This window comes from Ursus americanus, chromosome 14 (assembly GCF_024610735.1).
Source record: "Ursus americanus isolate L20-20 chromosome 14, mUrsAme1.1.p, whole genome shotgun sequence".
Classification (NCBI taxonomy): Eukaryota; Metazoa; Chordata; class Mammalia; order Carnivora; family Ursidae; genus Ursus; species Ursus americanus.
This window is the reverse complement of record NC_142140.1, coordinates 38,089,892-38,111,695: the sequence shown is the minus strand read 5'-3', so window position 1 is coordinate 38,111,695 and position 21,804 is coordinate 38,089,892. Positions and strand designations below refer to the sequence as shown.

Sequence of the window (21,804 nt, the reverse complement as noted above, 5' to 3'; positions counted from 1 at the left end):
TAAGGCTGTTTTGTTTACATAGAAAGTCTGTTGTTTAGTGTAGCTAGCTTCATTAATTATCTTAGCTAGATCTTCTGGATAACTTGCTGCAGTTTCTACATCAGTACTTGCTGCTTCTTTTTGTACTTCTGTGTTAGGGAGATGGCTTCTTTCCTTAAACCTCATGAACTAACCTCTGCTAGCTTCAAAGTTTTCTTCCATAGCTTCTTCATCCTTCCTGTCTTTGTAGAATTGAAGAGAGTAAGGGCCTTGCTCTGGGTTAGGTTTTGGCTAAAAGGAATGTTGTGATTGGTTTGATCTTTTATCCAGCATATATCATCCATATCAGCAATAAGACTGTTTTTTTAATAATAATTTTTTATTATGTTATGTTAGTCACCATACAGTATATCTTAGTTTTTGATGTAGTGTTCCATGATTCATTATTTGCATATAACACCCAGTGCACCATGCAATACAATACGTGCCCTCCTTAATACCCATCACCGGCCTATCCCAGTCCCCCACCACGCTCCCCTCTGAAGCCCTCAGTTTGTTTCCCAGAGTCCATAGTCTCTCATGGTTCATTCCCCCTTCTTTTTACCCCCCCTTCATTCTTCCCTTACTTCTACTGATCTTCCTGCTATTTCTTATGTTCCATAAATGAGTGAAACCATATGATAATTGTCTTTCTCTGCTTGACTTATTTCCCTTAGCATAATCTCCTCCAGTCCTGTCCATGTTGCTGCAAATGTTGAGAAATCATTTTTTTCTGATGGCTGAGTAATATTCCATTGTATATATGGACCACATCTTCTTTATCCATTTGTCTGTTGAGGGGCATCTTGGCTCCTTCCACAATTCAGCTATTGTGGACAATGCTGCTATGAACATTGGGGTGCATATGGCCTTCTCTTCACTACGTCTGTATCTTTGGGGTAAATACCCAGTAGTGCAATTGCTGCGTCATAGGGTAGCTCTATTTTTAACTTTTTGAGGGACCTCCACACTGTTTTCCAAAATGGGTGTACCAACTTGCATTCCCACTAACAGCGTAAGAGAGATCCCCTTTCTCCACATCCTCTCCAACATTTGTTGTTTCTTGTCCTGTCAATTTTTGCCATTCTAACTGGCATAAGGTGGTGACTATTTTGCTTTCTTATAATTTGTGCATTCACTGGAGTGGTACTTCTAATTTCCTTCAAGAACATTTCCCTTGCATTCACAACTTGGCTAAGTGTTTGGTGCAAGAAGCCTAGCTTTTGGCCTACTGGCTTTTAACATGCCTTCTTCACTAAGCTTAATCAGTTCTAGCTTTTGCTTTTGTTTTTAAAAAGATTTTATATATTTGACAGAGAGACAGACAAAGAGTAAAAGCAGAGAGAGCAGCAGAGGGGCAGGGAGAAGCAGGCTCCTCTCTGAGCAGGGAGCCCAGTGCGGGGCTTGATCCCAGGACCCTGGGATCATGACCTGAGTCAAAAGCAGATGCTTAACTGACTGAGCCACCCGGGTGCCCCCATTTGTAGCTTTTGACTTAAAGTGAGAGACAGGAGTTTTCCTTTCAGTTGAATACTTAAAAGCCATGTAGGGCTAGTAATTGTCCTCATTTCACTATTTTTGTGTCTTGGGGAATAAGGAGGCCTGAGGAGAGGGAAAGAGACAGGGGAATGGCTGGTTGGTAGAGCAGTCAGAAGACACACACACACACACACACACACACACACACACACACAATTTATTGATGAAGTTTACCTGTCTTATATGGGCACAATTCATGGCACCCAAAACAGTTACAATAGTAAAATCAGAGGTCACTGATCACAGTAATAATGATGAAAAAGTTTAAAATATTGTGAGAATTACCAAGATGTGATGTAGAGACTTGAATTAAGGTAATGCTATTGAAAAAATGGCACTGACAGACTTGCTTGAGGCAGGGTTGTCACAAAGCTTCAATTTGTAAAAAATGAAAAATCTGTGAAGCACAATAAAGCAAAGCAATAAAATGAGGTATGCCTATAGCAAACGTGAATATTGGAAATAAAGAAGTAAAACCCTCTAACTTATAGATGACCATGACTATGTACATAGAAAATTGTAAAGAATCTAAAAAGAGATAACTGGAATTAATTACGGAGTTTGGCAAGGTCTTAGAACAAGGCCAATATATGTAAAATGAGTTGTGTATTTTTGTTTTTATAATGAACAGTTTGTGAAATTAAAGAATATGCTTTACAGTAACATCAAAAACATGGACTACCTAGGGATAAATACAACAAAATTTGTAGGATATGTAGAATCTCTGTTTTGAAAATAAGAAAACATTGCTGAGAAATTAAAGATCTAAATAAATTGAGAGATAATATGTTCATGGGTTGGAGGAATTAATATTATCCCAATCAATGTCTAGCAGATTTTTTTGGGTAGAATTTGGTAAGCTAAAATTTATATAGATCTAGAGTAGTCAAAACAGTTTTTTTATAATAATATTTTTTTATTATATTGTTAGTCACCATACAGTACATCCCTGGTTTTTGATGTAAAGTTCTATGATTCATTAGTTGCGTATAACACCCAGTGCACCATGCAATACGGCCCTCCTTACTACCCATCACCAGTCTATCCCGTTCCCCCACCCCCCTCCCCTCCAAAGCCCTTAGTTTGTTTCTCAGAGTCCATAGTCTCTCATGACAGTTTTTAAAAAGAATGGTGTTGGAGAGTGTATGCAGTCTGATTCCACGACTTCTTTTGAAGCTACAGTAAGCAAGGCATTATGGTATTGGTGCAAAGATAGATATTTAGATCAGTGGAACAAAACAGAGTCTACATATACATAACTTATGTATATATGGATTTATTTATGTGTACATGGATTTATGTAATGGGGATTTTTGACAAAGAGACCATGTAATTCAGTGAATAATGAACAATCTTTTAATCAAATGAGGCTAGGAGAACTTGATACTCATATGGAAAAATTAGTCTTGACTTTTCCTCCACACCTTACACAAAAACTAATTTGAAATGATTCATAGACTGAAAAATCCCCTTTTTTTGCGTTTCTGAGTCACTTTATTTTAGGTGTGTTTTCTTTTTATGTAAAGCATGTTGTTGGGTCTTGCTTCATTTTTCACTGACAATGTTTGTCTTTTAATGGATGAATAAAGCCCATTCACATTTATAGATATGACTTAATTTTGGTCTCGACCCTGCCATACCTTAAAAAAAATAATTGCTATGTGAATTATATTTGTTATCTTTGTTATAGTGTGATGTTCTCTACATCTTTTTGTGCCTTTTTTTCAATCTTGTAGATATTTAGCAACACTTATGTTTTTATCCAAGTAATACTTTTTTTCACATGCCCTTAATGTCCTGTGTTACTATATGGTTTGCCATTTTCCAGTGTTATCGTTTGTCTCTCACCTATTATACAATGAACAATAAGCTAACTTCACTTTTCTTCCTTTTCTTCCTTTCTTTAATATTTAGTTGCGTTATTTGTTGTCAAAACATATAACATTTATATATTTACCCTCACCTGTACCTCTTTTTATTATTAGACCTATAATTAAATATATCAAATTTACAGTCATTTCCTTTGTAGTTCTTTCTCCAGTCATCTTTTGGTTGGATGAGTCTTATTCATTAGTAGTTAGCTGAAGAAGGGGACATGGGTATAAAATTCCCTGAATTCTTGAATGCTCAGAATGTAAAGAAAATGTCTTGGTACTTGAAGGACAGCTTGATTCATACTTTATTTCCTATGGTTTCTTGAAAATGCTGCTTTATCATTACCTTGTTTTTGAGAATTCTGACGTCAGTGTAGTTTTCTTGTCTTCCTAACTGATTTGTTTGTTTTTGATGCCTTGAGGATTTTTTCTTTATCTTTAAAGTCTAGTAGCTTTTTTAGGTCATGTTTCAGAGTTTTTCATTGTGGGTTAATTTCACAGGTGCCTTATGAACAATGCCAATATGTAGATTCAGTTTTTATTTTATTTTGAGAAATCTTTTTCAAGTTATAGTTTTAATTATTAGACTTATTCTAGTGTTTTGCTTTTAGTTTTTAGGAATTCCATTTAAACTTCAAGTTTAAAATCTTCACTTCTTTTCCATTTCTTTTTTTTAAAGATTTTATTTATTTACTTGAGAGAGAGAGAGAGCACAGAGAGAGAGTGAGAGGGAGAAGCAGACTCCCTGCAGGGCAGGGAGTCTGATGTGGGGCTCGATCGCAGGACCCCAGGATCTTGACCTGAGCCGAAGGCAGATGCTTAATGATTGAGCCACCCAGGCACCCCCTGTTTTCCATTTCAAGTACTTTCTCTTTTACTTCTTTATCTCATTCATATTCTCTTGTTTCCTTGTTTTTCTTCAGTGTAACTTATGAAGTTTTCATTCAGATCTGGTCTTCATTTCTGATACGATTTTGGCTTTTTCTTTTATTTTTCTTGGATTTTTATCAACTCTTATTTCTTTCCTTCTTGTCTTCTGGTCCATTTTTGTTTTATTTTTCAAATTTATAATTTAAGTTTTTTTTTTTCGGTATCCCCATATACTTAGATGCTACAATTGTGTAGTAGTGAGTCACGGGTTTCTTCTGCTCCTTAGCTGGTTTCTTGGGGCGGGGGGAATGGGAGTTGGGACTTTATTAGTTGAAGTGTTTGAGCCTTTTCTTTTTCCTTATAGTAATTTCATGTAGATGAAGAATGATTCTACTTTTGCATTTCATGAGCATGGTTGCTTTTGGGCATAGTTTATAAGATTCTTGGTTCAGAAGTAATGTCCTATATTGTAGCAAAGTATGATCTCATTACTGGTTGTCTTTTGAATGGGTGTTGGTGGTGAAGGTTGTATGTCTTTTGACTTTTCTTTCTTCCTTTTTTTTAAGTTTCTTTTTTCAGGACCCTACATTTCCCCCTCTTTCTTGTCCCTTCATTGTACCATTTAAAAAGATCGCCTCTCCATTATCCCCTGAATAAATCTCTTCCTAAGACTGCTCTTTTGAGTTCCATGTCCACATTTAAGAACTTTCTCTAAGTTTGCACTGATCTACCACAGCTCTTTTTCAGTATTTTCCCCCTTGGGATGGACTTTCTCTTTCTGTAGCTAATTTTTGGTCAGCCTTAGTTCATCTGTTTTCATCTATTTTTTTTCCCTGTGGCTCATCCCCACCACCTGTTTGATCTATACAAAGGGTTGGAGTGGGAATTCTAAAAACATCTCTGCTGGGAATTAGTATTTATTTGTTCTACTTATAGGTAATTTGAAGTTTGTAGTATTCTGTGTCTTCTAGTTGTGTTGACAATGTGGAATTTTTGTGATTTTACTTCTTTTCCTTTTCAGTTTATAGAGTTTGGGTGGATGTGTTGTGATTTGGATTTATGTAACTGCCATTACCTTGGCTACCCCAGAACTCAAAAATAAAAGCTAACTGATAGTCTTGAAGGTTTTATAAATATCAAAACAGTATAAGCAGCAGTAATTATTATTATTACAGTTGCTACTACTGTGTACCAAATTTTTATAGTTATAAAAGCATTCAGATTGCCATGGTATTCAGTTGGTTATCCTTCTGCATTGTTGTCATTTGAAAACTGCTTAGTGCCATGAACATACACCCTTGATTTCACAGTATGCCATATAACTCTTCTATGTAATGGGATCCTGTTCTTATCTTTCCCAAATAATATCATAAAATATTATTAAGTTATATATCTGATAAGAGGTTAATATCTAAAATATGTAGAGAACTCATACAACTCAATAAAAAAAATCTGATTTAAAAATGGCCAGAGGAACTGAATAGACATTTTCCAAAGAAGTTCTACAAATGACCAAGAGGTATGTGAAAAAGATACTCAACATCACTAATTATCAGAGAAATGCAAATCAAAAGTACAATGAAATATCACCTCACACCTGTTAGAATGGTCATCAATAGGGGTGCCTGGTTGGCTCAGTCAGTGGAGCATGTCTCTTGATCTCAGGGTTGTGAGTTCAAGTCCCATGTTAGGTGTAGAGATTACTTAAAATCTCAAAAAAAAAAATGGCCATCATTAAAAAGGCAAAAGATAAGTGTTGATGAGGATGTGGAGAAAAGGGAACTCCTCTGGTACACTGTTAGTGGGAATGTAAAAAATTGGTGCAAGAACTATGGAAAATAGTATGGAGGTTCTTTAAAAAATTGAAAATAGAACTACCATATGATCCAGCAATTCTACTTATGGGTATATATGTGGAGGAAATGAAATCAGTATCACAAAGAGACATCTTCATCCTCAAGTTCTTTACAGCATTATTTATAATAGCCAAGACATGGAAACAACCTAAGTTTCCATCAACAAATGAATGGATAAAAAATGTGGTGTTATATGTACAATGGAATATTCAGCTACAAAAAAGAAGGAAATCTTGCCATTTGCAACATGGGTAGACCTTGAGGGCATTATGCTAAGTGGAATAAGTCAGATAAAAAAGAATACTGTATGATCTCTAAAAAAACCCTAAGTTCATAGAAACAGAACAGATTGGAGGTTGCTAGAGACAGGGGATGGGGAATGAGGAAAATGGGTGAAGATGGTCAAAAGGTTCAAACTTCGTGTTATAAGAAAAATAAGTTTTGGGGATATAATGGGCAGCATGTTGTGTGTAGTTAACAGTACTGTGTTGTATATTTGAAAGTTGCTAAGAGAATAAATCTTAAAAGTTCTTACCATAAGAAAAAAATTGTAACTGTGTGAGATGATGGAGTAACTGAATTTACTGTGGTAGTCATTTTGAGATATATATGTATCAAATATAAATAGATATATACAATTATTAAGTTGTTTACCTTAAATTAGTACAAATTTATAGTCAGTTATATCTCCATAACACTGGAAAAAAGATTGGAAAAACTAAAATACAATTCTGTGAAATATTGACATAAACAAGGCAGAAAAGGAAAAACAGAAGAACAAAAGACAAGGGAGATAAATAGAAAAATAACAAAAGAACAACCCCAAACTCAGTTATATTAAAAATTGTATTAAATGTTAGTGCACTAAATATTCCAGTTAAAAGTAGGAATGAATTTTAAAAACAAGATCCACCCATCTATGTATGAAACGGTCTATAAGTGAAATTCACTTTAAATATAAATATATAAGTGGTGAAAGCAAATGGATGGAAAAAGATATACCATGATAGCAGGAAGTATAAGGAGTATGGAGTGACTGTGTTAATATCATAGAAGTGATTTCAGGATAGAAAGTATTAACAGAGATAATGAGGAACATTTTGTAATATTTAAGGGCCAATCCATCAGTTTCTCCTTTCAGTTGCAATTGACGTAACTAAAAAAGAAATCAATAAAAACATAATTCTGAATATTATCAATTTACCTTGACATTGATATTTATAGGACACTACACTCAACAACAGAATGCAGATTCAAATGCACATAGTGTGTTTACCAGGACATATCCTATGGTAGGATTTAAAACAATATATAATAAATTGAGAAAGACTGAAATCTGTTGTTCTCTGACAACAGAATGAAGTTAGGTATCAGTAACAACTGGGAAAATCTCAAACATTTGGAAATTAAAACTTTTCTCAATAATCCATGATCTAAGAAGAAATCACAAGTGAAATTAGGAAATATTTGGAACTGAATGATAATGAAGTACAACATATAAAAATTTGTGGGTTGTAGCCAAAGCCATACTTAGCAGGTAACGTATAGTTTTAAATGGCTGTATTGCATGGAGCACTGGGTGTTATACGCAAATAATGAATCATGGAACACTACATCAAAAACTAAGGATGTACTGTATAGTGACTAACATAACATAATAAAAATTATTATTAAAAAAATGCCTATATTAGCAAATGAGAGATCTAAAATCAGTGATGTACTAAAAAAAAATCAATGATCTGAGTTCCCATCTTAGGTAATTAGAAAAAGGAAAAGTATATTAAGTCCAATGTAAGTAAAAGTAAAGAATAAAGATAGGAGCATAAATCAGTAAAATGAAAACAGAAAAATAATACAGGAAATCAATGGAATTGCAAGCTTATATATTGAGAAGAGGACACTACGCTGACAGACTGATTTAGAAAAAAGGGTGGAGATACCGATTACCAATATGAAGAACAAAAGAGACTATGCTACAGATACCACAGACATTAAAAGGATAATAAGGGAATACTATACATTTTATTCCTGTGAACTTTGCAACCTAGGTGAAATGGAAGATTCTTGGAACTATACAAATTAACAAAAGTTATTCAAGGAATAATAGGGTCCATTTCTGGGTTCTCTGTTCTGTTCCATTGGTCTATGTGTCTGTGTTTGTGCCAGTACCATGCTGTCATTGTGATCACAGCTTTGTAGTATAGCTTGAAATCTGGCAATGTGATGCCCCTAGCTTTGTTTTTCCTTTTCAACAATTCCTTGGCGATTTGGGGCCTTTTCTGGTTCCACACAAATTTAAGGGCTGTTTGTTCCAGTTCTTTGAAAAATGTCATTGGTATTTTGATCGGGATGGCATTGAAAGTGTAGATTGCTCTGGGTAGCATAGACATTTTAACTATGTTAATTCTTCCGATCCATGAGCATGGAATATTTTTCCATCTTTTTGTGTCTTCTTCAATGTCTTTCAAGAGTGATTTGTAGTTTCTAGAATATAGATCCTTTACGTCTCTGGTTAAGTTAATTCCGAGATAACGTATGATTTTTGGTGCTATTGTAAATGGAATGGATTCCCTAATTTCCCTTTCTTCAGTCTCATTGTTCGTGTATAGAAATGCAACTGATTTCCGAGCATTGATTTTGTATCCCACCACATTACTGAATTGCTCTATAAGTTCTAGTAGTTTGGGGGTGGAGTCTTTTGGGTTTTCCATATAGAGTATGGTGTCATCTGCGAAGAGAGACAGATAGACTTCTTTGCCGATTTGGATACCTTTTTTTTTTTTTTACATTTCTTTTTTTTATTTTAATTTTGTTATATTAGTTACCATACAGTACATCCCCAGTTTTTGATGCAACATTCCATGATTCATTATTTGCATATAACACCCAGTGCACCATGCGATACGTGCCCTCCTTAATACCCATCACCGGCTATCCCAATTTTATCCCTTTTTGTTGTCTGATTGCTGTTGCAAGGACTTCCAGTACTATGTTGAGTAATAATGGCGAGAGTGGCATCCTTGTCGTGTTCCTGATTAAAGGAAAGGCTTTCCGCTTTTCCCCATTGAGAATGATATTCGCTGTTGACAAAGCAGGAAAAAACATCCAGTGGAAAAAAGACAGTCACTTCAATAAATGGTGCTGGGAAAATTGGACAGCTATATGTAAAAGAATGAAACCTGACCACTCTCTCACACCATACACAAAGATAAACTCCAAATGGATGAAAGACCTTGATGTGAGACAGGAAACCATCAAAATCCTAGAGGAGAAAATAGGCTGCAATCTCTTTGATATCGGCCACAGCAACTTTTTTCATGACACATCTTCAAAGGCAAGAGAAACAAAAGAAAAAATAAAGTTGTGGGACTTCATCAAGATAAAAAGCTTCTGCACAGCCAAGGAAACAGTCAAAAAAACTAAGAGGCAAACCACGGAATGGGAGAAGATATTTGCAAATAACACTACAGATAAAAGGCTGGTATCGAAGATCCATAAAGAACTGAAACTCAATACCCAAGAAACAAATAATCAAATCAAAAAATGGGCAGAAGATATGAACAGACACTTTTCCAATGAAGACATAGTTGGCTAACAGACAGATGAAAAATGTTCAACATCATTAGCCATCAGGGAAATTCAAATCAAAACCACCTTGCGATACCACCTTACGCCAGTTAGAATGGCAAAAATTGACAAGGCAGGAAACAACAAATGTTGGAGAGGATGTGGAGAAAGGGGATCCCTCTTACACTGTTGGTAGGAATGCAAGTTGGCATAGCCACTTTGGAAGACAGTGTGGAGGTCCCTTAAAAAGTTAAAAATTGAGCTACCGTATGATCCAGAAATTGCACTACTGGGTATTTACCCCAAAGATACAGACATAGTGAAGAAAAGGGCCATATGCACCCGAATGTTCATAGCAGCATTGTCCACAATAGCTAAATTGTGGAAGGAGCCGAGATGCCCTTCAACAGATGACTGGATTAAGAAGATGTGGTCCATATATACAATGGAATAATACTCAGCTATCGAAAAGAACAGTTTCTCAACATTTGCTGCAACATGGACGGGACTGGAGGAGATAATGCTAAGCGAAATAAGTCAAGCAGAGAAAGACAATTATCATATGGTTTCACTCATTTATAGAACATAAGAAATAGGAAGATTGGTAGGAGGAGAAAGGGAAGAAGAAAGGCGGGATAAACAGAAGGGGGAATGAACCATGACAGACTGTGGACTCTGGGAAACAAACTGAGGGCCTCAGAGGGTAGGGTGTGGGGGATTGGGATAGGCTGGTGATGGATATTAAGGAGGACATGTATTGCATGGTGCACTGGGTGTTATACGCAAGTAATGAATCATGGAACATTATATCAAGAACTTGGGATGTACTGTATGATGATTAACATAACATAATAAAAATTATTATAAAAAAGAAAAGATGTGGTCCATATATACAATGGAATATAACTCAGCCATCAGAAGGGACGATTTCACAACATTTGCAGCAACATGGACGGGACTGGAGGAGATAATGCTATATGAAGTAAGTCAAGCAGAGAAAGACAATTATCATATGGTTTCACTCATTTATGGAACATAAGAAATAGGAAGATCGGTAGGAGAAGGAAGGGAAGAATGATGGGGGGGTAAACAGAAGGGGGAATGAACCATGAGGGATTGCGGACTCTGGGAAACAAACTGAGGGCTCAGAGGGAAGGGGTGCGCGCGATTGGGATAGGCCAGTAATGGGTATTAAGGAGGGCACGTATTGCATGGTGCACCGGGTGTTATGCGCAAATAATGAATCACGGAACATTATGTCAAGAATTGGGGATGTACTGTATGGTGATTAACATAACATAATAAAAAATTATTATAAAAAAGAAAAGATGTGGTCCATATATACAATGGAATATAACTCAGCCATCAGAAGGAACGATTTCACAACATTTGCAGCAACACGGACGGGACTGGAGGAGATAATACTATATGAAATAAGTCAAGCAGAGAAAGACAATTATCATATGGTTTCACTCATTTATGGAACATAAGAAATATGAAGATCGGTAGGAGAAGGAAGGGAAGAATGATGGGGGGGTAAACAGAAGGGGGAATGAACCATGAGAGATTGCGGACTGTGGGAAACAAACTGAGGGCTCAGAGGGAAGGGGAGTGGGCAATTGGGATAGGCCGGTAATGGGTATTAAGGAGGGCATGTATTGCATGGTGCACCGGGTGTTATGCGCAAACAATGAATCATGGAACATTACATCAAAAACTAAGGATATACTGTATGGTGACTAACATAACATGATAAATTATTATTAAAAAAAGAGGAATAATAGGAAAGTATAATAGCTCTGTATCCACTAAAGAAATGGAATTTGTAATTAAAACAGTTTCACAAAGAAAACTCCAGGCCAGGATGGTTTCACTGACAAATTATATAAAACATTTTAGGTAGAAATGATACCAACCCTAAACAAACTGTTTCAGAAAATAGAGGAGGGAACAGTTCCCAGTTTATTATATGAACTGCTATTACCCTGATACCATAATCAGAGATACATATTACAAGACAAGACAACCAAAATTCATCATAAACATTGACACAAAAATCTTTAATACAGTTTTAGCAAACTGAACGCAAAGGCACATGAAAATGATAATACATTATGAACATTTAGGGTTTATCCTGGCAATGTTAAGGTCGGATTAACATGAGAAAATCATTCAATTTAATTTTCTGTCTTACTAAGATAGGTAAGCAAAATCATATAATTATTTTTATAAATGCAAAAAAAATTTGACAAAATTAAACACCCATTCATGATATAAACTCTCAGTAAACTGAGAATAAAAGATAGTTTTACAACCCGATTAAGGGGCATCTACAAAAATTTATATGGAAAGACAATGAGCATATAATAGTAAAAACAGTCCTGAAGAAGAAGAATAACATTATAGGATTTACATTTTTTAGTAGTATTTTTAATTATGTTAGTCACCATGCAGTACATCCCTAGTTTTTGATGTAAAGTTCCGTGATTCATTAGTTGTGTATAACACCCAGTGCACCATGCAATACATGCCCTCCTTACTACCCATCACCGGCCTATCCCATTCCCCCACCCCCTCCCCTCTGAAGCCCTCAGTTTGTTTCTCAGAGTCCATAGTCTCTCATGCTTCATTCCCCCTTCTGATTACCCCCCTTTCTTTATCCCTTTCTTCCCCTACCGATCTTCCTAGTTCTTATGTTCCATAGATGAGTGAAACCATATGATAATTGTCCTCCTCTGCTTGACTTATTTCGCTTAGCATTATCTCCTCCAGTCCCGTCCATGTTGCAGCAAATGTTGAGAAATCATTCTTTTTGATGGCTGAGTAATATTCCATTGTATATATGGACCACATCTTCTTAATCCAGTCATCTGTTGAAGGGCATCTCGGCTCCTTCCATGATTTAGCTATTGTGGACAATGCTTCTATGAACATTGGGGTGCATATGGCCCTTCTCTTCACTACGTCTGTATCTTTGGGGTAAATACAATACCGGATTTCAAGACTGACTTATATCAAGCTACTATAATTAAGACTGTGCAGTATTGGCATAACTATCGACATATAGATCAAGAAATTGGATAGAATCCAGACAACTGATGAATCACTGAATTCTACCTCTGCAACTAAAAAGAAAAAGAAAAGTAGACCCATACTTATATATTCAACTGATTTTGACAAATATGCTGAGTCAGGTCATTGGAAAATGGACAGTCTTTTCAACAAAGAGTGTGGGAAACAGCTGGATATCTGTAAGAAAAATAAGATCCTCAGCCTTTTTCTTAAGGCAAAATTAACTTGAGATGTGTCAGAGACTTAAGAGCTAAAACTATTAAATTTATAGAAGAAAATAAAGAAGAATATCTTTGTGGCTTTAGGTTAAACAGAGATTTCCTAAATAGGACACAAAAGGCACAAAGTATAAAAGGAAAAAATTTTGATGAAATGCACTTAATGAAAATTAAAAAAATTTGCTTTGCAAAAGACTAAAAAAAAAAGACTTGGGATGTACTGTATGGTGACTAACATAACATAATAAAAAATTATTATAAAAAAAAGACAGTGGAGAAAGGTAAAAGGCAGTCATAGTCCTGGAGAAATTATTTGCTAACCATTTATATGGCAGATGACTTGTAATCTCAAAACTCACTAATAGGGTCTGTAGTGGGAAAAACAAAAACAAAAACCTCAGTAACAACACAATAAAAGAATGGGGAAAAGACTTGAATAGTTTTCACAAAAAAAAGACATGCGAGTGGTCAATGAACTGAGCCATTGGCTCACATGTGTCCCATGTTGGCATCACCCAGTTGTCAGTTTGGCATTGGGTGAATAAATAAAGTGTGGTGTATCCATAGAATAAGTACTACTTAACGGTTAAAAGGAATTAACTGTTGATAATGCAACAACTTCAGTGAATTTCAGGGGGGTTATGCTGACTAAAAGAAGTCAGTCAAAATTACATACTATATGACTCATTTTTTATGGGATTCTCTAAAAGACAAAGCTATGGTGATGGAAGACAGATCAGCAATTGCCATGGGTAGAGATGGAGGAAGGAGTGACTTAAAAGAGATAGCATAAGGGAGTTTTTTTGGGGTGATGGAACTGTTCTGAATATAGTTTGTGGTGATAGTACACAAATCTATGCATGTGCTAAGATTAATAGAAGTATATACTGGGAAAGAAAAAGTTTCAAATTATAATTTTAAAAATAAGAAATTAATGTAAGTCTAAGATTCACCAGGGTCATGCATAGCTCTAATCCATCCTTCTGTCAGTTCATATTTATTTTTTTCTTTCTTTTTTGTTACTTAGAACAGTGCCGCTTTGAACCTTTTTGTGTTGCCTCCTGGCACACATGTTTATTTTTCTTAGGGCATGTGATTAGGAGAGGAATTGCTGAATTATAGCATATGCATAGACCATTCTGAGAAGATAATGCCAGATTGTTTTCCAGAGTGCTTTCGGTTTACATTTTCTTCTGTAGCCTATAAACCATTTGCATGTCCGAAGAGGTCTTCATTTTATCCTAACTCTTTATTAATAGTTTAGCTACGTATAGCATGCTAAGTTAGAAATTCTTTTCCTTCAGCATTCTTAAGGCATTGTCCATTGCGTTCTGCTGTGCATTGTTAGTATTAAGTCTATGACTCCTGATCTTTTGTGTATGATCTATTTTTCCTATTTGGAAGCTTATTAATAGAACCATAATTCTGCTCCCAGGGATCTGGGATTTCACAATCTGTTCACGCATTTCATGGTATGTTCTTTGGGGTGGGTTTATTTTTGTCCAACATGTTGGGTCCTTGGGGGCCCTTTTTATTAACTGTAAATGAATAGCATGAGAACGCCCAGAGGTTAAAAAGCCTACGATACCAAGATTCTGAGAGCTCAGGGTTGGAAGGGGGCTGGAGTGTTTTTTTTTTTGTTTGTTTTTGTTTTTGTTTTTGTATATGTTCATATAATCCTCTTATATTTTGTACTCATCCCCATTCCTCAGATGAGCCTGGTATCACCCAATCTCGAGTAAAAATCCATTCACTGTTTGGAGAATAAACTTTCCAGTGGAGGAAAGGGGATATGCTGAGATGCAGATTAGAGGAGGTGAATCTAATGATCTAAATGCTGTCTAGAAATTTTAAATCAATCTTTTCTTATTTTAGCATCTCCCTTGAACTCCTTCCTTCCTACCTCCTTCCTGCCATTTCCAGAGTTACCCGTTATTGCCAGTTCTTGAGCTTGTTAAGAATTTTGAGGTGTAAATTGGGTTGGTTCTTTTTACTATTGGTATGGGTTTGGTTTTCTCAGACTTGCCCATCTGTTTTTTAGCTCTTAAAATTATTTAGGTTTTGTTTCTGTTCCCATTTTCTTCATCCTATGGGTTACAGGACTAAAAATAATTTTTTTCTTAACTATGATTTTAGTTAGATTTTAGGAGGGAGTGAAATTGGATGCTTGTATTTGGCTAGCTTCCTTTGCAATTTAAATTTAAAAATTTTATGGCCCAAGTATTTGTTGGAGCAGAAGAAAATGATGATTTTTAAACTTTCACATCCTAACAAACCCGATAATTCATCAAGGTATTACTTCTTAGGTATTGGGAAACTAGTATCAGTGGAATATAGGGTCTGAAGAAGTTTTCCCATAAAGAGCCAGAAGTCCTGTTTTCTTGAATGCTTGACCCAGGAATTTAATATTGAGTGCTATATTCGTGTAAGGTTTTTAGAAATCAGTGACTGTTTTCTATGGATGTCAGTGGAGTTAGGTGCATGTTTGTCAAGGAGTGGCCACAGCTTTCATCAAATTCTCAGGCAAGTTTCTCTGCTTGAGGCATGAAGGTAGGTTTTAAAGTGAAGTGATTCAGGGGTTTTCTCCTGTTTTCTATCAGAGGTAAGGATTAGATCCATTCTTTGAACCCCAGCATTTTGTCAGTGTTGGCCTTTTATGCAGTCAGTTACAGTGAGGGACTGTTTCCAAACACAATAGAAAATTGTAGGGTGTTTTTTTCTGCCTTAAAAAAAGTATCACTTTATTTTTATTACTTGTTTTGAGTTTATCTGCTGTATCTAATGAGTCTCGTTTGTATTAATTTTCTAGTTTTGTGATTTTGCATCCGTAGCCTTAAGCTATCATATTTCAGGTCTCGGTGTGTGATTGCAAGGTTTTTAAAAAAAAATATTTTTTGTACTTCCAGGCAGAAACAATTCTTTATAATTATACTACTGCGTAATGACAGTTTTCCAGCTAAATAAACAGCATGTTGAGATTGTGTGCTATGATTATTATACTAGCTGTTGGAGTTATGTTCTTCCACTTGAGGTTTTTGGGGTTTTATTTAGATTAAGGTGTAGTATATTTTTAAATACTCTAGTTCAGTTATTTTCTCTAATATTCATCTCTTGCAGTTTTTTGTATCTTGTTTTCTTGTTTCCTCATTGACCTATAGCAAGGAATGGTATAACTGTCCTTTAGACAGAACACATATATACCAGTGAACTGAACAAAATTAAAAATTTTTTGTTAGGTGAAGTCAGCTTACCAATGTATCTTTCCCTTCTTAATTGTTTTTATTTTATTTTTAGATCAGCTGTCATTTCATTGCTCCTCCATTCCCACCTGTCCTTGTCACATTAGTGACTGTATATTTTTTTTATAATAATATTTTTTTTATTATATTATGTTAGTCACCATACAGTACATCCCTGGTTTTTGATGTACAGTTCGATGATTCATTAGTTGCGTATAACACCCAGTGCACCATGCAATACGTGCCCTCCTTACTACCCATCACCGGCCTATCCCATTCCCCCACCTCCTCCCCTCTGAAGCCCTCAGTTTGTTTCTCAGAGTCCATAGTCTCTCATGCTTCATTCCCTCTTCTGATTACCCCCTTTCTTTATCCCTTTCTTCTCCTACTGATCTTCCTAGTTCTTATGTTCCATAGATGAGAGAAACCATATGATAATTGTCTTTCTCTGCTTGACTTATTTCACTTAGCAATATCTCCTCAAGTGCCGTCCGTGTTGCAGCAAATGTTGAGAAATCGTTATTTTTGATGGTTGAGTAATATTCCATTGCATATATGGACCACATCTTCTTAATCCAGTCATCTGTTGAAGGGCATCTCGGCTCCTTCCACGATTTAGCTATTGTGGACAATGCTGCTATGAACATTGGGGTGCATATGGCCCTTCTTTTCACTATGTCTGTATCTTTGGGGTAAATACCCAGTAGTGCAATTGCTGGATCATAGGGTAGCTCTATTCTGCTTTTAAAAAATTGAACCAACCCATTCCTTAACACTTCATTTTATTTTTCATCTTAGCATGTACTTGACCATCTGATGTACTATGTAGTTTTGATTTTTTTTATAACCTGTTTATTCCCAGAATGTTTTAGCTCCAGGTGCAAGGGTTTTTGTATCATTTGTTGACTGCTGCATCCCCAGAGCCACTATTGTAATAGTGCCTGACGTATAATAAATACTTGATGAATGGATCTCTGTCCATTCATATGCTTCTGTTCTTCAAAAGAAGTATGAAGAGAATGGTCTTAATTACTACAGTCCTGAATTTGAATCCTTGTTTGACTTCTTACTAGTTTTGTGACCTGAGGTTTGCTAATTGAACAATTTGTAACTTTTTTCCTTCTCTATAGGACTTAGCAACTAAAACTTGTTGGATTTAAAGTGAGCCATCCCTGTTCACCTTGACTGCGTAAAAAAAACTACCTAATCAAATTCTAATTGACATACAATAAGTTGCCCCTATTTAAAATGTACAGTTCAGTAAATTTTGACCTATATATTCACCCTTGAATCCATCATTATAATCACTCCCAAAAGTTTCTTTAATCATCTTTTCATCCCTGCTTTCCCTTCTTGCCCCTTTTCTCATCTTCAAACAACCACTGATCTGCTTTTTGTTACTGTACCTTAGTTTACATTTCCTAAAATTTTATAGAAATCAGTCATAGTACATGTACTCTTCTTTTGCCTGCTTCTTTTCAATTAGCCTAATTATTTTGAGATTTATCTATGTTGTTGCATGTATCAGTGGTTCATTCCTTGCTGAATAGTATTCCATTGTATGGACATACCACAGTTTATCCATTCATCTGTTGGTGGATATGTGGGTTGTTTCCAGTTTTTTGATATTACTATCTGTAAGCTACAATGAACACCCATGTATAGGTCTTGGAATGGTTTTCTTTTTCCTTTCCTTTTGGGGAAATACCTAGGAGTGGAATGGCTGGATTTTGTAGTAAATGTGGTTTAACTTTTTTTAGAGACTGCTATACTTTTTTTTTTTTCAAAATGATAGTACCATTTTATAATCCTACCAGCAGTGCATGAGAATTCCAGTTCTTCCACATCCTTGCCAGTATGGTCAGTCTTTTTAATGCCAGCCATCTGTAGCTGTGTAACAGTATCTCACTGTGGCTTTAATTTGCATTTACCTAGTGACCAATGATGTTGAGCATCCTTTTATGTGCCATCTGTTTCCCTTCTTCAGAGTGAATGTTCAGATCTTTTTACGCATTTAAAAATTAGGCTGTTTTCTTGTTATTGGGCTTTTATAGTTGTTTTTTTTTGAAGTTTTAGAATCATTATTTAAGCCATGCATTTCATGCCCCATATCTGGGTTTTTCTTTTTACCATAATAGCTCTTAAAAATTATGGTAGGGGCGCCTGGGTGGCACAGCGGTTAAGCGTCTGCCTTCGGCTCAGGGCGTGATCCCGGAGTTCTGGGTTCGAGCCCCACGTCAGGCTCCTCCGCTAGGAGCCTGCTTCTTCCTCTCCCACTCCCCATGCTTGTGTTCCCTCTCTCGCTGGCTGTCTGTGTCTCTGTCTAATAAATAAATAAATAATCTTTAAAAAAATTATGGTAAAATATATATAACATAAAATTTACCATTTTAACTCCCATTTTTTCCTTTTTTCTTTTTTAAAATTTCATTTAAGTTCAGTTAACTAACATATAGTGTATTAGTTTCAGAGGTAGAGTTCAGTGATTGATCAGTTGCATATAACACCCAGTGCTCATTACATCACCTGCTCTCATTAATGCCCATTCCCAGTTACCCCATCCCCCCATCAACCTTCCCTCCAGCAACCCTCAGTTTGTTTCCTATAGTTAAGAAACTATAGGAAATGTCTCCCTTTTTGATTTTGTCTTATTTTATTTTTCCCTCCCTTCCCCTGTGATCCTGTTTTGTTTCTTAAATTCCACATATGAGTGAAATTATATGGTATTTGTCTTTCTCTGATTGACTTATTTCACTTAGCATAATACCCTTTAGTTCCATCCATGTTGTTGCAAATAGTAAGATTTCTTTTTGTTGTTGTTGTTGGCTGAGTAATATTCCATTGTATATATATACCACATCTTCCTTGTCCATTCATCTGTTGAAGGACTGGTGGGCTGTTTCCATTATCTGCCTATTGTGGACATTGCTGCTATAAACACTGGGGTGCAGGTACCCCTCTGGATCACTACATTTGTATCTGTTGGGTAAATACCTAGTAGTGCAATTGCTGGGTCATAGGGTAGCTCTATTTTTTTTTCCCAATTGAATACTTTGTCTTTATTTATTTATTTTTTTAAATGATTTTTTTTATTATATTATGTTAGTCACCATACAGTACATCCCTGGTTTCCAATGGGGTAGCTCTATTTTTAACTTCTTGAGGAACCTCCATACTGTTTTCCATTTTTTGAGTACATACATAATGTTGTATAACCACTACCATTATCTGTTTCCAGAACTTTTCATAATCCCAAACAAAAATTTGAACTCATTAGACTGTAACTCCTCATTCTACTCTCCCCCCGTCTAGATATTTTATGTAAGTAGAATCATGTAACACTTTTCCTTTTGTGTTTGGCTTATTTCACTTAGTATAATGTTTTCAAGGTTCATCCACTTATATCATGTGGTAGTACTTAATTACTTGTTATGGCCACAGTATTTCTGTGTGTGGGGTGTGTGTGTGTGTGTGTGTGTGTTATGTCTGTGTGACATTTTGTTTATTCACTAATCTTTTGAAGGACTCTAAGATTGTTTCCATCTTTTGGCTGTTGTGAGTAAGGCCGGTATGAACATTGATGTACGACTGAGTCCCTGTTTTCAGTTCTTTTTGGTATATACGTAGGAGTGAAATTCTTGGATCATATGGTAATTTTATGTTTAACTTTTTGAGGAACCACCAAACTGTTTCTCATAGCACCTGCACCATTTTATGTTCTCACCAGCAATGTACAAGGATTCCAATTTCTCCACATCCTTGCCAACACTTACTATTTTCTGTTTTTTAAAAGAAAACAGTAGCCACCCTAGTAGGTGTAAAGTGGTATCTTGAGGGTTTCATTTTCATTTTCCTAATGACTAATGATGTTGAACATCTTTTCATGGGCTTATGGCCATTTGTGAAATGTCTGTTAAAGTCCTTTGCCTGTTTTTGAGTTGGGTATATTTTTTATTTTTATTTTTTTGAGTCGTAGGACTTCTTATGTATTCTGCATGTTAAAGACATGATTTACAGATATTTTCTACCATTCGGTGGACTGTCTTTTCATTCTCTTAACAGTGTCCCTTGATGGACAAAGCTTTTAATTCTGATGAAGTCCAGTTTATTTTCTTTTGTTGGATCTTTGGGTGTCATATCTCAGAAATCATTGCCAAATCTAATGTCACAAATATTTGCACCCATGTTTTCTTCTATGAGTTTGATAGTTTTAGCTCTTGTATTTTGGTCTTTGGTCCATTTTGAGTTAATTTTTGTATATAGTGTAAGGTTGGTCTCCAACTTCATTTTTTTTGCGTGTGGATGTTGTTTTATGCCTGGCACCATTTCCTGAAGAGTGTTTTTCCCTGTTTGATGATCTTGGCACTCTTGTTAAAAATCTGTTAACTACACGCATGCGTGCACACACACACTGTATGTTGGCTAATTGAACATAATAAAAAATAAAAAATCTTTTGACTTTTAATTATATTCCACTGAATCTATATGTCTGTTTTAATGCGAGTACTGTATTGGTTTTTTTTTTTTAAACAAACTGAGGGCTTCAGAGGGGAGGGGGTGGGGGAATGGGATAGGCTGGTGATGGGTAGTAAGGAGGGCACGTATTGCATGGTGCGCTGGGTGTTATATGCAACTAATGAATCATGGAACTTTACATCAAAAACCAGGGATATACTGTATGGTGACTAACATAATAAAAAATATTATTATAATAAAAAAATAAAAGATTTTCTTTTTAATTTTTTTTTTTAAAGAAGACTATATTTATTTATTTGACAGAGATAGAGACAGCCAGCGAGAGAGGGAACACAAGCAGGGGGAGTGGGAGAGGAAGAAGCAGGCTCATAGCGGAGGAGCCTGATGTGGGGCTTGATCCCAGAACGCCAGGATCACGCCCTGAGCCGAAGGCAGACGCTTAACCGCTGTGCCACCCAGGCGCCCCAGATTTTCTTTTTAATTTTTAAGTAATCTCCACACCCAATGTCGGGCTCAAACTCTTGACCTGAGATCGAGTCATATGCTCTTCCAAATGAGCCAGCCAGGCACCTCCCATATTGTTTTGATTACTGTAGTTTTGTAGTAAGTTTTGAAACTAGAACATGTGAGTCATACAGCTTTGTTCTTTTTTTTTAAACTTTATTTTAGAGAGAGAGAGTGAGAGCACATGTGAACGTTGAGCAGGGGGAGGGGAGGAGGGAGAGGGAAGAGACTCTCAAGCAGACTCCCCACTGAGCCCAGAGCCTGATTTGGGGCTTGATCTCACAACCCCAAGATCAAGACCTGAGCCGAAATCAGGAGTCAGATGCTTTACTGACTGAGCCACCCAGGTGCCCCACAGCTTTGTTCTTTTTTAAGATTGTTTTGGCTATACGGGGTCTCAAGATTCCATATGAATTTTAGGGTGGGTTTTACTATTTCTGCAAAAAATATTCTTGGGATTTTGGTAGGGATTGCATTGGATCTGTAGATTACTTTGGGTGGTATCGTCATCTTAACTATTCTGTCAATCATGAACATAGGCTATGTTTCCACTTATTTATTTATTTATTTA

General features: G+C 36.0%; 1 protein-coding gene across 4 annotated transcripts in view; it reads left to right on the top strand.

Annotated features, from left to right (window-relative positions):
• The window catches only part of DOCK3 (dedicator of cytokinesis 3), a 568,180-nt gene that overhangs the window by 41,982 nt on the left and 504,394 nt on the right, over positions 1-21,804 (top strand). The gene's annotated exons all lie outside the window — the stretch shown is intronic.